This window comes from Denticeps clupeoides, chromosome 3, assembly GCF_900700375.1.
Source record: "Denticeps clupeoides chromosome 3, fDenClu1.1, whole genome shotgun sequence".
NCBI classification, from domain to species: Eukaryota; Metazoa; Chordata; class Actinopteri; order Clupeiformes; family Denticipitidae; genus Denticeps; species Denticeps clupeoides.
In genome coordinates this window covers 22,598,923-22,615,555 of record NC_041709.1, presented here as the reverse complement: position 1 = coordinate 22,615,555, position 16,633 = coordinate 22,598,923, and the positions used below count along the sequence as shown (strand labels likewise).

At 40.4% G+C, this 16,633-nt stretch overlaps 1 pseudogene; it reads right to left on the bottom strand.

Moving 5' to 3' along the window:
* Positions 1-5,669: 5,669 nt before the first annotated feature.
* LOC114787255 (uncharacterized) lies at positions 5,670-5,823 on the bottom strand (annotated as a pseudogene).
* Between the last annotated feature and the right edge of the window lie 10,810 nt (positions 5,824-16,633).

The following is a 16,633-nucleotide window of genomic DNA, read 5'->3' as shown; positions in this document are numbered from 1 at the left end:
CTTTCAACATGTGGTAATTGTTTTGCCAACATAATGTCTATTAACAGGGTCTAATAATAATTAAATATTAAAATGGTACAGGTTTTTACCCAACAAGGCACTTAGAATGCACATGAATAAAATATTTTGCACGTTCATTATGATCTATGAACTATAATAAAGAAGTCTGTGAATAAATATCAATCTCGGCTAGGAAAGCAGTTAAAGTTTAAGATGATGAAAGGATGAAGAGTGAATTCATTGGAAAATTAGTTGTAAATTTATATGCATAATGGCATATTACCACTAATGTACTAACTTCTCATGCTAATGTCAGCATAACATTGCGAGTCCAAAATGCATCACATTAAACATGTTCAAAAGTTAGCACGTTGGCATGTTAATGTTTGCATGTTAACAACATAAAAATGTCAACAGGTCATGGCTATGATGCGTCATGCTAAATTTGGTGACGCTTAGATCATATTCAGAAATTTGCATACTAACAAAAAAAATGCTAACAGTCATGGTTATGATGTGTAATGTATAATTTGGTGAAAGAGCGTGGCCACAATGTGTCACGTTAAATTAAGTGACATTTGGGACATGTAAATAATCTTAATCGGAAGAGTGAAAATTTGACCATTATTGCTCTGTAAAATTAATGGGCTTCAATGGGATGATAGAGTGATGAAAAGGAGGTGTGGAGGATAGGGAAAAGAGTGGAAGTAGGTTAAATGGGGTTGATTTGTTGACAGAGGTGCAATAGTTGACATATGTGGCAGTTGAAAGGCTGAAAGTGTGATTATTGTTACTCTGTAAAATGCATGGGCATGAATGAGAGGATGGAGGGATGGAGTGGAGAATAGGGCAATGAGTTAAAACAGATTAAGTATGGTTGAATTGATTACAGTGGTGCAATAGTTGAAATAATAGTAAAAATCTGTAAAATAAATGTGTTTTAACGGGAGGATGGACAGATAAAAAGGAGAATTTAAATGTGGTTTAAGTGGTTACCTTTGTTTGAATAAGTGAAATCTGTTGTGGTTGGAAGGCTGAAAGTGTGACCATTGTTGCTTTGTAAAATGTATGGGGATGAACAGGAGAATGGAGGGATGAAAGAGAGGAGTGGAGGATTGGGGGATGAGTAGGAAGAGGCTTTTACCTGGTCACTTTGGTTGAATGGGTGAATTATATGATTGTTTGAAGGCAGAAAATATGACCATAGTTGTTCTGTAAATTACATGGGGGTGAATGGGAGGATGGAGGGGTGAAAAGAGCAATGAGTGGAAGGAGGTTAACTGTGGCTGAATTGGTTACAGTGGTTGACTAGGTGAAATATGTGATGGTTGGAAGGTTGAAAGTGTGACTGATTACTCTGTGAAATGAATGGGGTTCAATAAGAAGATGGGTGGATAAAAAAAGGAATGCAGGATAGAGGATGAGTGGAAGAAGGTTAAATGTGGTTGAACTGGTTACATTGGTTGAATATGGAAGGCTGAAAGTGTGAACACTTTGATCTGTAAAATTCATGGAAGTGAATGGGAGGATGGAGGGATGAAAAATGAGCAATAAAGGAGGAGTCAGGGTGAAAGAGTGAAGGTGTGTACCAAGTTTCATGTCAATATGTCGAAATGTGTGGAACTAGGAACGGGTTAAGTTTCCAATTGTAAGTGAATAGGAAAAAAGAGGGCATGAAAAGAATGTGTGTGGGCGTAAATAAATGCATAGAGGAGGTCATGAAGATGCGGTATATTGAGCTTTGGGTGTCAGGTGTCATGAAAGGTAATTGAAAAGCCAATGGGAAAAATAGGTTAGAAAAATTGGTGTGGCACGCGGGAGGAGTCTTGAATTGCTTATAAAAACACAAGCATATAACAAAGGAATAATAATAACTAGATTAGCGTAGTTTGTGAACAAACTACTCTTTGGTGTAATAAGTGAAAAATGTGGTGGTTGGAAGGCTGAAAGTGTGACTCTGTAAAATTAATAGGAGGATGGAGGGATGAAAAGGAGGAGTGGGGGTGGGGGTTAGGAGATAACCTATATTAAATATGGTTGAATTGCTTAAATTTGGTAATATGGTAATATGGTAAATGAATTGCTTAAATTAGTTGAATAGATGAAATATGTGGTGGTTGGAGGGCTGAAAGTGTGATCATTGTTGCTCTGAAAATTGCATGGGGTGAATGGGTGGATGGAGTGATGAAAAGGAGGACTAGAAGTTAGGAAATTGAGGGGAAAGACATTAAGTGTGGTTGAATTGGTTAAAATTTGACACAGGATGCCGTGAACATGCATCAGGATAAATTGCTGTGTCTTTAAAGAGGTTGAGTGGGTCGTCCTCTCCGAGAGGAGACTGCAGTCCGCTGGTGCGTTGAACAAAAGCACTTGCGGATTTTGGTCATGAAGTTCTGGGTTGAATGCTTTGTACTTATGATAAAAAGTTATGATTTTGTGTCTTAACAAATGTTTAGTGTCAAAAATTTTAACTGCCAGAGGAGGTCACCAGGATTCTGTATGGAAAGTTGCAAGCTCATAGCCTCAAAACTGTAATTGTTATGGCTGTATAAAAAGTGCCCCCATGTTAAGTCAATGGGAACATTTTATTGAAATACCATTAATGAAGTGCACTGTCAGATTGCTTATAAAAGGAGTAGCACACTTCTCCCCTATTGGCCAGATAAATGTGTAAAGCTTCATGGATGTAAAATGAAAACTGTTGGAGGAGTTGCGTACATAAAATCTGCCAGAAAAACAAAAGATGGAAGCCAGAATAATACAAAGAAGCTAAAGTAATAAGAAGAAGTGTAAGAACAAGATTTTGGCTTTCCAAACCAAAAATAATAATAAGAAGAAGAAGTGTAAGAACAAGCAGACAACCTCCTCATCGTGTGTGAAATAAAAGCACAAAAAGAGAAAAACTTGAAATAAGCAAAAAGAAAAAATAAATAGCTATCGAAAATGTGTCCAAAAAAATCACCATTCTGCAGAGCTCCCTCTCACCCACTCACTTTTTCTTTCGGGAATCAACCTTCATAGTCCCGGGGTTGCAGTGATGTATTACTGTAATGATACCGATATCAATGGAAAAAGCGGCTTCTCTGGTTTCAGAAACCGTTAAAATTAATATATTCTTTTTCAAATTCTGAACACTGAAACTGTCAACATTCAAAATGTGATTACGTGGCTACACCAAATGTTGTTATTTTTTCCATGTGTCATATATTTCTCATGTTAGTGTGTTATTTGTTTAACAGTGTTTTGAATGTGTTATTTCTGATTATGTAGTTTGAACATTTGTTTGCCATGCGTGTTCTATCCTTTTTATTGGCCAGACGGCAGGAGCAGGGGCTGGAGGTAAATAAACGGGTCTGGAGAGTTTGTCCTGTGAACACAACTGCGTCTCATCATTCACAGCGCCTTGCGTCCACACACACCTGAATTAGAAAGAAATCCGCAACGCAGAGTCAAGCTTCGCCCCCGTGTAACATGCATCCCCTTCTCCAATCCCACTTTGGATTTAGGAAAGCATTCAAAACCTTCATGAAACCAGAGACGTAAAAGGAGATTAAAGCTTTAATCATGATGAAGGTGAATGAGATGGTACACTCACTGGGCTACCCTTTCCAATTTTATCTTCTAAATATTTATTCAGGGAGGAATCATTTTTAATCTGCCATTTCAAAAGAAGGCCAGTAAAAGAGCCCATAGGAAGAATTTGTCAGAATGTAAGTGGGCATAGGAATGCTTTAATGTGTCATTAGATTTGTTCTGGCAGTAAATTAAGAACAGATGAGAGAAAGTAAGGTGGCAGTAACCTGACTGATATTCACATTACACTATTAATATATGTTGACTTACAAAATGGCCCTTCTTATTCATATTTACATACTCTTCGCTCAATAACTCTGATTTATATGTGAGATATGTTTCATCACACCACCATAAATTGTAAAATTGCTTGACCTTAAATTTAAAAAGGTTTAATATACTGACTGATAAATCAAAACCTAACATTATCATTACCAGCAACTGGGCCTGTGCAAACATACTAACCCTTCATTCTCAGGTAATATATTTAGAAATTAAAGGAGACTCTATTCCTGCATGCCTCAATCTCTTATTCCTCCGCTCCCTCCTGTTGACAGATAATGTCAGAGATCTCCTCTGTTCCCATTTGGCCAAGTTAAGCACAGCATCATCAGTACCCCACCGAACTGATGGCGTACGTGTCCAGGCTATCAACACGCTGACAGCAGCTGTAATTAAGTGCTCAGGTTCACCATGATGATTGATTTTTCTCCCTTTATTTGTTTTGGTTCAATCTCTGTGCTCAATACAGGTAATTTGGCAACTTGAGCTTTGTGGTTCTTACATCAAAGTGAATTCACAGGAGAAGCATCCAACGACGTGATTAGCGTCACCGGTGAGACGCTAAATTAAGAATCCCAGAATAGTCTGCATTCCATTCATGCAAGGCAATTCTACTGTGTTGCCTAATAATAATGACAACAGTTGGTCATCTGAGACTGTAATGTTTCATTAAGGTCTCCGTTGATATTAGCCCCAAGACAGCAGTTTTATTTCTTAAAATTTAGTCATATCTGTCCTCATTTTTATTTCTTCTTGGTACACAAGAGGTTCGCAATTGTTCACCGAGCTTCTCTTCAAAGATGCATTGAAAAACCTGCAGACTGAGACACTTCACCTAAAATGAAGTATTCATTTTCAAAAGGCAGGCCCATGATCAACACTTAATTAGCCTGGGTGCTGCCCTTTGATCTCCACCTCCTAACCTGCCATCTCAAGGCGCCCAATTTAAAGAGCATAATTTAGGAAGAGTGAAAAATGAGGATGGATGATGACAAGCTTAGTTTGGCTAAGGTCTCTTATGGAAAGGTCTCTTTTTACATCTTAAAAGAAAGCACAGGGAGAGAACCTTTAGCTGTAAAATATCAGTCCATAATGCGAGCGTTAATAGAGAGTTAAACGCACAATCATGGCTGTCCAAGCCAAAGTTCTAATACATTTGTAAGGAAGGGCTTTTTCAGCCCCCGGCTGTCCTTTATTTAGTTCAGGTTCTTCTGAGTCTTATCTTTGACACTGCATTTTTTTTTCTTGAAGATTGTTCAAAGACTAGCATTTCAACCCCAGGCCCACTGTTTCTTGATAAAGCATGTGCTGGCAATACCATTGTTGCAGATGCATGTTGCATCAACAGTAGTATCTTAACAAAATAAACATTTTTACAATATTAGCTTCTGCATGACATTGTAAGTAAGAGAGTAAGGATATATTTGTAGAATGTAAGCACAAGTTAGCCTCAAAATTTCTATGCATGTTTTATACATGCTTATTACTTCACCTCTGTCATCACCTGTGTTCTCACAAGTGTGCACAGAACATTCCGCATGTACAATTTATACAGAGATAGGTACTTCCATGGACTAACCAGCCTCCAGAAATAAAAACAGTGAGAGGGAAGTGATTGTCATTGTAAAACATTGCAGCCCAGCACACAGTGACACAACAAAATGTGCCCTCTGCTTTTAACCATAACCCTGAGTGAGCAGTGGGCAGCCATGACAGCTGCCCGGGGAGCAGTGTGTGAAGACGGTACTTTGCTCAGTGGCATCTCAGTGGCACCTTGGCGGATCGGGATTCGATTACGGGGCCACTTCCTAAACCACAAGGCCACCACTACCCTCATAAAAATAATGCAGTCAAGATTCCCACATTTATGGAATTCACAGGGGTCAGCACAGCCGGAGTGCAATGGCAGAGCCTCGCCCTGGGAGAACTGCCTTCTTGATCTTGGTATCTCTCCTGCCAGGTAAGTCATTTGAGAATTTTGAATAACCAGGTGTTATATGCTGACCCAGCAATGTAAAGGTTTCACTGCGAGTGTTGGCAGTGAAACGATTGACAAAAGTCCAGCCCTTCCATAATGAAGCATGACGATGACTAAATAATGAGGAATGTGACTGGCTGGACTTGCCCATTCCCTGCGTCTTTACAGAGAGCAATGACCTTTTTATCGACTGGAATTAATTGGGTTGGGCTAACCTTTGTGAGCTTCTCTGCTGAGAGTCCATTGTTCCACCATAGCCTTGTTATCACTGCAGTTCTGGAGCCTCATTTTAGTCCCATTTTCCCACTGTTTCCCATTTTCCATTTTCAACTGGAAATACTTTCTGGAAGAGCAAAGTTGAGTTTTTCTTTCTGCAGCTTCCACCAACGAAGGAAATAAGAATTGTGTGTGTGCATTGTGGTTTGTCCCAATCATCCCAGTTGATAGGTGTACTGTGGCATTCTGCATTAAATCATATGATTCGTTTATTCTTGACCGTTACAAATAAATGCTTAAGATGTTAATTCATTACTTCTGGATGTTGTAGTGGTCAGTGTTCTTTGTTTTTGAACTTATTCAAGGCCCACTTCTCTGTACTCTGGACTGGGATGTCATGCTTTGTTTTATCTTGTCTTGCTGATTTCCTGATTGTGTGCACCTGTTGTCACGTGTCTCGTTCTACCATTCACCTTTTACCTTGTTTTAAGTGTGCTGTCATGATCCGGACCGGCAGGGGTTGACTCCGTATCCGGAGTCCGGACCGGAGTTTCATGTTTGTCCTGTGTAATGTTCCCTGATCGTGTTCACCTGCTGTCTATTTATATAATTGTATAAAACTATCCTGTTCGTGTCTGTTCGCTGTCGGGTCATTGTGCGTGTATATGTTCCCTTGTCTCGTGAAGTTTGTATTAAACCCCTGTCCTGTGATCGTGCAAATGCGTCCTCCTTCATGCCATGTCCAGCCCACCCGTGACATGTGCTTATGTTCTTCACTTGTGCAAGGGCCCCTGATCCTGGTTTTGAGTCCTTCCTTCCCTGCCTTGTGTCTGTGACAATTCTACCTTTTTACTCCTTTTACTGCTTGCTTTTTAATCAGAGGCAGGGGACACGTTGTTTATTAACATCAGGTGGGGATATGCAGGACATTATAGAATATATATCTGCTTTTGGGACCTCAAACTGCCGTTATTGAGTCTCTGACTGTCATGACACCAAGGAAGGGGAGGACCCATTAGCAGGTGCTTAAACAAAAACTATTTATTAAAATACAAGACAAACACTATTATCTACTATGGGAAAAGGCTTGAGGAAACAGGGAAAGGAAAACTCATATTGCGCAATCTTGTGGCCACACACTCATCAGCACATACACCAACACATAGCAGACAACACTGACTCCGACATGAAATGTTTGCGAGGTCCCCTCAGGGTCTGACCAGACAGAGTAAAACTGCTGGTGCGGACCACCCGGGGTCTGCCCTGCAGCTACTCCAGCCCAATGTCCACACACCAGACTTACATACAATACTCACACCACCCACTCTCATACCACGCACACAGTGACTGAGAGACACCAAGACCAAGCAGGGCCTGCACTCAGTACCCCGGGACCAGCAATCGCACCTAACTGATGCTGGGGAGGATTGTTACCCTGACATAGTTACATGCACAAAGAGACTTCAGCCTGTCTGCCTTTCATCAGTTTGTAGAGTGATTCATCAATATGATCAGGACGATAACCTCAGGACAATAATCATCTTCTTCTTTCCCAGCCACAGGAACACACAGAAAAGAAAATTAAAGGGATTTGGGAGAACTTAGAGTTAAAGTTGGCAGAATTAGAATTAAAAGTTCCCCTGCACAGAAGGAAGTAAGAACAAGTACGGTTCTTGGATCCTGAAGAAAGGATAACTCCCACAACAGCTGCTGGTGAATAGAATCAGTGAAAACACACTGTATCACAGCATGGCACTCTGGCTGCTCCTTGAGAACAGGAAGGCCCTCCAGCACATCATCAAAACAGAACAGTGGATCACTGACACCCAGCTTCCAACAATGGAAGAAACGCAAGCACAAAGCTCAAAAATATCATAAGAGACCTGACCCATCATGGGCACAAATCTTTCACAACATCTTCACAACCCTGTTCAACATGCCTGCACATCCAGGCTGGAGAACAGTTTCTACCCGACAGATACCACCGTACCTTACACACAGCACTAAATCCCCATTTATCCTGTTTGTGTCTGTTCGTGTTTTTTTTAATTCACAAAAAAACATAACATAAACGATTAAAGCTATCTGACACACTGTCACTTATAAGCATAGCATAATAGTTTAATGTGCAAAAGGCATCTGAGTCTACTGTGCAATAAAGCTTTCAGCCTGGATAGTAACAGTACAGTGCATGCGACTCTGACCTGATCTGGTCCGGCAGGGGCCACTCCTGAGTTCGGACCGCAATTTCATGTTAGTCCTGTGTTATTATGTTTCCTGATTGTTTTCACCTCTATATCATTGTATCTGTTCGCCGTCGGGTCATTATCCATTATATTAAACTCCTGTTTCGTTACGTTGTGCATATGCGTTCGTCTTCCTCGCCATGTCCAGCCATCATGACAGACTCATATTTAGCACATCCCTTCCCATTTGTTACTTAATCCATAACGATCTTTTTCTACAGACAATCTGGCATTTTAAACTGGACATTTCAACCAGTGCTTCGCACCAGCTCTTCATAGTATGTAATCAGCAGGATTGATTTAGCTCATCAGCACACAGGATGAAGTCCCAAAAAAGGAATACCTGCCTTATTTGTCATTCGTTCTTGCAATGATACAGCTTGGCGGGTGACTATGTGCTGAAAAAACAATGCTTTCTAGTGGTGGATTTCCAGAGGTCCAGGCCACATCTTCATCCATCATAGACAATGCCCTCCGCACAACACGATCAGCAGATAGAGTAGTGTGTTTAGTGGCAGATAGCTGTCTCAGTCCTGCTCTACAGGGAGTCCTAAAAGGAAGTCCTTTAACCTTCCCTGTCTCTATAATCTTACATAAAACCACATGGTCAGTATTTCGTTATGTCATTTCTGATTTCTCCAGTTACAGTTATTAACTGTATGGAGTTATTTTGCTAGTTTACATATCAAGTAGTTTACCATTCGATGGGACAGTATAGTCATTTAAACCCTTTTTTCAATTAATGTTAATGCAGTTACATGGGTAAAACAGATATCGATGAGTTTTTGTCATTTAATAAATCAAAGGCTGCATTTTTTTAGATAACTGAGAGAAGCACTGCATGGATTTTAAGAGAAACTCTTCAGATATAATCAGGTACATAATTGTCAAATTCAAAGTTCGGGGCGCACTAGCAGACAGCGACAGTGGGGAATTGCACAGCTGGACAAGGAGAGGACAATGAGGACTTCAACAAGGACTCAGGTGAGATGGAGACTGGAGGAAAGGGGAAATGTGGACGGGAGCTGGGAACCGCTTCTGCACCGGCAGAGGAAAAGTTTGGGTCAGCAGGGGTCAGGGGAACCGGGTCAGGGGTGAACATAAAGGTAGCAGGCTTTATCCAGGTTTGTGGGTGTGGTTTGATTGTGGTGCCTTCAGGTGTGTCAGAGGCATTGGCAGTAGACTTGTCAGGGGCAGAAGAACGGGTTGACAACATGCTTTTTCAGTGAGAGAATAAGGTGTTCCAATGTCGTGGTCATGGGCAAGCGAAGGTTGGTGATCAGAAAAGTCAAAGTCAATAGAAAGCTTAGCCTCGATGCGGAAAAAAAAACCAAGAGTTGCCAGTGACCAAGATGGCCGTCCGTGCTTAATTGGAGATCTTGACCCTGTCTTCATTTGCTTCCCTGTTATTGCGCCCTCTGTATATCATGCGCCCCCTGTGATGTTGGTGGTTGGACAGCGACCGTAACAATAATGTAAATTGTTTTTTTTTTCTTTACAATTCGAAATGTAAGAATCAATTTAGGTTAGGATGGTCTATAAATACATTAGCAGTTCACATATTGTGGCAAAGAAGATGATGCTTGTCAGTAGCTTTCACTAACACTCTAACAGCTGAATGAAACCACTTTCCTGAGCTAGAGGATTACAAATTATTTTCATTAAATAAGGAAAGTAAGTCCTGCTACAGCAGAACAAATGCAAGTGTCATGGAAGCAAATAAATAAAAACATTGAGAACAATTTGTCTGTTCATCACCTTTACTAAGATGTTTAGTAAGATCCCTCCACCAATGCATTTGGTAGAAAAAAGTTGATTATATTTTAACAAGAGATTGAGTCATATTGCCATTGAAAAATAAAGCTCAGTTCATGTAGAATTACAGTCACACATACAAGACCTCAGACTGGCAAGACGTCCATTTGCGCTAGAAAAAAATGCAGAGACAATTAGACAAACTCAGTGGATATGGAGGAAAATTTGCATTTAAATGAGAATGCCAGTGGAAATGTTACTCTATCAACCTACAGTCCAGCACTGTGGTTAAGGAAGCACAAGATAGAGAGACGGATGGAAATGCCTGCCCATCTGCTTGAGAGATCAGTCACTTGTTCTCCTCCAAACTATCTGTGGATTATATATTGAAGTCTCAAGCAGATACCTTGGCCTCCCTGTCTTCTAACTTACTTCAAGAGAAAAAGAAAAGAGGCTTTATAAGAGGTAACTGATTTTTTTTTCAGTGCGGCCATATCTAATTCACTCAGAGGAAAGACATTACGACTCAGAGCTTTGCCACATGCTGTAACACAAGCAGGGCTCCTTATCGCTGTCATACCTCCAGCTTCAGCAGACTGTAGTCTTCGTCATCTAGTATGCTGAAAAGGGTGTCCGTTCTGCCACTATTATCACCAGCCTGCAGGCTCTGCAGTCCGGCACAGTCTAAATTCAAACTTTCCTTTGGACGTTGTGTTCATATGGTGTAGCTTTAGGAAAATCCTCTGAATGCAGGTGATGAAAGAAATGAAATAAAACAGAAGATCCTGCATAATCTAATTATATGCAGCCACTGAGATAAAGTCAGTCCACAAGAGCAGGATTAGAGGACGTTCACTACAGGGTGAGCTTTTGGAATATTTGTCAATGTTGTACATCAGCAGCTACATCCAAATATAGGATTGATGAGAAGGACAGAATGGAAGAAATAAGGTCTTGACTATGGACTGCATGTTATCAGATAATAATTGTCTACTAGTTGTATTATGATTCTGATTCTGATTACAGAACTTATAACAAAATTTACAACTTTTTGCTCACACACATTCCATAAGGATATAATTGAGCAAATTTGTTGAAATTCTGTGAATGGCAAAATGTAACCAAAGACTGATCTGAACACTGTAGAAAAGATAGGCATACCTTATAGACAGATTAAAAAGTGTGGACAGGTTTAGGATGATAACTGCATGATGAGGCAAGGTGCATGAGAAAGCACTGATTCTCTACTTCGTAATACCTATGTGAGAGCATGTTTGTTGGCCCTATATTGCAATGTGCAAGCGCAAACGCAATGTGCTCTATTACACACCCACACAGGCCCAAATGTAGCGCTGTATGAAAAGGAAGAAAAGATGACTGACTGTATTTGCTGTTCTATTTGGGAAAATAAATGTAAAAAGGGAAAGGAATATTTATACACTGTAACAAGGATAATGTGAAATCTACAGTAACTAGCTGGCAGCTTTTAGCAAGTAAGTTGCTGTAGAACATTCTACAGTATGCTTACTGTAAATATAATCACAGTACCTACAAAATACTGTAATTGTTATTACAGCAATAATCTGAATACTGTAATCATTGTTACAGTAGTAAGCACAGACTGTATTTGCAATCACAGTAATAAAGTGCTGTATATTTCATTACAGCTCATATTAGGCTACTGCAATATAATGACTGCATTATTTGTTATAATAAGTAATTTATAATTTGTTATAAAATAAAAATTATAGCATACAATACCATGAAGATGCGTTTTTTGTCGCAAAACATTTCATTTATTTTTTTAAAGCAGATTTACAAAAAGTTTTACTTTGTAAAAAACACTATTTTCCCAAACAACCCTTTCTCTTCAAGTAAACCAATTTAAACACCAAGGCCTAGAATTATTTTGTAACACTTCAATGCTTATACAGATAATATTAAAAAAATACTGTTTTGTACTGTTTACATTTCCCTTTTCAGACATTGGTTTGTATGTGCAGTCACTGTATCCTGTAAAGTTAATTTTGATAATATAATAAAATTAACAATAAAACACACAAAAGCATCACCATATAGACAACTATCACATATTTCAGGTTTTGTTTTTTGTTTTGTTTTTTACAAATACAAAAATTCCAAGTAAGTAAAATGTTCAGTTAAAAGAAGAATTGTAGAAAATTGCATTTGTACGAAAACATTTCAATATTCAACCAATAAACTGTTCAAGACTGACTTTGCTGGTCGCAATGACATATATGGTTCCTGCGCCGTTTCTTCCTATACTGAATATGTCTTCTAGGGCTGGAATCTTCCCTGAAGTGGAAGGACAAAGAGGCATTAGTTACTAATGTAGAGTAGAAATGCAAAGGCAGCATTAATCCACACTATTGGCTCTATGACAATTTTTTGAGACTCCCTACTTCCCATTGGAAACGTTTGGAAATGTTTCTATTACTACATGAAGGTGCAGTAGCCTAGTAAAATACACTACACACACATGCACAGTTTTACATATAGAAACACACAAACAAGAGGGCATCTGTAAGACACTGCCCTGTACAGTGAATAAGTGTAGCCAACCCTGGTCCTTGAGGGCCACTGTCCTCCTGCTCATTTTCCAACCATCACTGCACTTACAGCTTTTGAATGCCTGGATCAGGTGTGTTCAGTCAATCAGCGGGTAGAATAGTTGTAAAACTAGCAGGATAGTGGCCCTGGAGGATCAAGGTTGGCTATCCCTGCTGTAGAGTATTTTATTTCTGCAAAGTTTAAATAAATATAAATTAACAGTCTCACCTGATATCAGTTGTTCTGCCAGTCATACTCGATAAAGCCTCTGATAAACGATGCCACGTGTGGATTGAGGGATTCATTTTTTCGTTGCACCATCCTGCCAGTCCTTCTGCTCAGCTGGACCTTGGAAGAACACTTGCTTTGCTCAGGATTTATCCTGACAATAAATCTGTAAATTCATAAGATGCCATATATTACCCCAGGAGAAAAAAACTTACAAAGATTTGGTCCAATATAGTGATATTTGCTGATCCATGTGAGGGTAATAAATTATTGAAGTTTGGTACATTAACCTCTCACACTTGTAATTTTGTGAATACTTTCCTGTGTCGCCTAGGTCGGTTACCATTGACAATACCAACGGTCGCTAGCAAAGGAGAAGACGAATGTCAAGCTAATTAGCTGTAGCTAGCTAACAGACCAAGAAGCAACACTACAGGCATAAGCGCACACAATTGCAAATAAACATCTATCATGTGATGCTTCCCCTGAACCAGACTTACGAGACCAGATAGCACATAATAATGTATAATTATTTTGGAGGTCAGAAGATATGCGGCGTCTTACCTGTTGCAGTGTCCTGTGTCGCCTAGGTCGGTTACCATTGACAATACCAACGGTCGCTAGCAAAGGAGAAGACGAATGTCAAGCTAATTAGCTGTAGCTAGCTAACAGACAGACAAGCAATACTTGAAAAAAATAACATTAATCTAAATTAGTGCTAGGTTAAGCTAATACACGTACTGTTGCAAAGAAAAATAATGAGTTGATTTACCTTTCTGAAGTCAAAGGACGAGGAAAGTGTTGAATCTTCTTTCATGAAAATAATGGCCCCGAGTTCCCACGCCAAGCGAGAGTTGCCAATGTCAGCTGTGGAAGAAAGGGGTAAATGTTATTTTACCCCTTTAAATGTTAAAGGGGTAAAAGGTATTGAATGGAATGTGGTGTTCCACGATGCAAATTAATATGCAACCTGTAACCATTGTAGTGTATAATAGTTTCTTATATGGGGCAGTGGTGGCCCCATATAAGACCCCCCCCCTGCAGCACAATATTTTACAACAACCATTGGCTAAGACCTCAACCTCAACCCTCAGCAGATAAAGTTGCCATCCCAAAATCAAAAAAAGATTTGAGACAAGAGAGCATGGCAGAACAGAACAACAGCTAGAGAAAAGCAGAAGGAGAAGAACCAAGCAGCAAAACCAGAACCAAGGGTACATCTTTTTTGCCACTTCAACCCTCAGCCGCAATGTGCCATCACGTATGAGCCTTCTAGGGCTTAGTGTGCAATCATCTGTCAGACGGAGAACTGCTGCTCCTTAAACTGCCTGTTACCTGATAAATCTGGCACCTTTTATTGTTTATCAAGATAGCTGTATGAATTTGAGCGTTAATGACCTCCCTTTCTTCTTTCATGTTTGTAATAGTTTTAGAACTTGTATATAATAATATTCTCAAAAGACATTTTGAATATCTGCATTACACGGTAGCTGTCCTCTCTTATCCCAGGCCTCCGAGATGACTGAGAACATGGTATGTCCCCATGAAGAGTCACTCTCCTTCCCCTTGAGGGCATCTAAATCTGAAAAAGTGAGGATGGCAAGCAGCTAGCCTAGGGTGCGGTGAAACCTTTCTACAAGACCATCCCTTTTTGCCTTAGTTGTGATGTACGCAATCAGGCACCCCAAACCACCTAAACAAGCCCTCTACAACAACATCAATTAACATCTCAGCTTCCTGGTCAAGAAGGGGGAAAATGGCCAATCACATCAATGACCACCCTTTCCATGAGGGACCCAATGGGGAACTGCTGGAGCTGAGCATGTGAATGGCTTGCTGGAAGTTTTGATGCAGTGCAGAGGTTACAGCGCCTACGAAAGTCCTCAACATTACTCCTATGCTGTCCCAAATTAAAGCCTTGCTGCTGACGGTGAAGGGTTTTGATGACTCCCTGGTGGCCCTGAAGCACTGCTGACACCACCATCTGCCGTCTCTCTTTGTCTGAGGAGTTTTTTCCGTGCACACTCCAGCCATCCATCACAGAGGTGCAAAAGGCATTGAATTTGGACCATAACCCTTGGTCATAAAGGAATATGGCAGCAATGTCCTCCCAGGATGGCCTGGGTTGAGCCTCCATCCATCGCACCACAGGATCCAGGTCAGTGTTCTGTTCTTGGTGATTTCTTCACTTTGATACATCCATATACTGCAGCACTGATTGCCAGTCTGTCCCTCTGGCTCGTTGACTGACATAAGCCACTGAAGAGCTGAGTGGTCAGTCCTGACAGTGAAAGGCAGGCCAGACGGGTAGTATTTAGTGAAAGAGAAGCACCTGGAAGTAACTACTCTGGAGTCCAAGAGAGGAAAACAATGAGGAGCCAGTAAGTTCAGTGACTCGTCTATGTGGGGCAATGGGTAAAGGTCTTTTTTTGTCACACTATTCAAAGGCCTAAAATCTATACAGACACAACAGTCTTCATTTTTCTTAGGGACTAAGACAACTGTCACTGACCAGGAGCTGTTGGATGGCTCAATGAAATCGGCATGTCACATGCTATACACAGCTTTGTCAGATGCATCCTTGACGGGTCAGGGTTAGCATCCCCTATGTCAATAACAGATCATTTTTTTATTATTAATCTATAGGAGATACTAGTCCCTCTCATTATAAAGATGTTTAGATTACTTTAGCCTGTTGTAAATATATCTTACCTGACGTGTGCAAACATGGTGACCAACTACATGAAATGTCTTACAGCTGTGTTAATCAGTAAGGGTTTCTCCACCAGGAGCTAAGTTGTGTTTCACTTTGATCAGGTCTGGGAGGCACATTCGCAGACCTCCTGGGGGGGCTGTGGTGAGATGTGGAGATGTGGTGAGCTGGGCCGTGGAGGAGGAGGCATGATGTAGGGTGCCGTGGGCCATGATGACACTGTGCTGGGCAGGTGAGAGCCCTTTTCAAAGTTTTCCCATAGAATCTAAAACTCCTGGACTAATGTCACTTGGTGGGACAATAGACTTCCATCTCCCATGTACCATATTCAAAGGACATACCTAGTTAACTTGAGGTTTTCAAGTTATTGAATGGAATGTGGTGTTCCATGATGCAAATTAATATGCAACCTGTAACCATTGTAGTGTATAATAGTGTCTTATATGGGGCAGTGGTGGCCTAGTGGTTCAGGAAACGGCCCCGTAATCAGAAGGTTGTCGGTTTGAATCCCGTTCCGCCAAACAATGCTGGCCCCCCCCGCAGCACAATATTTTACAACAACCATTGGCTAAGACCTCAACCTCAACCCTCGGCAGATAAAGTTGGCTTCCCAAAATCGAAAAAGATTTGAGAGAGCATGGCAGAACAGAACAACAGCTAGAGAAAAGCAGAAGGAGAAGTACCAAGCAGCAAAACCAGAACCAAGGGTACATCTTTTTTGCCACTTCAACCCTCAGCTGCAATGTGCCATCACGTATGAACCTTCTAGGGCTTAGTGTGCAATCATCTGTCAGACGGAGAACTGCTGCTCCTTAAACTGCCTGTTACCTGATAATCTGTTCAAAGTAAAATCTGGCACCTTTTATTGTTTATCAAGATAGTTGTATGAATTTGAGCGTTAATGATTCTACCTCCCTTTCTTCTTTCATGTTTGTAATAGTTTTAGAACTTGTATACAATAATATTCTCAAAAGACATTTTGAATATCTGCATTAAAATCTAGGGGTCCTACACATTTAAAGATCTGACTTGCTCTATTTTGACCTAATTTATAATAATCGTGGACGACCT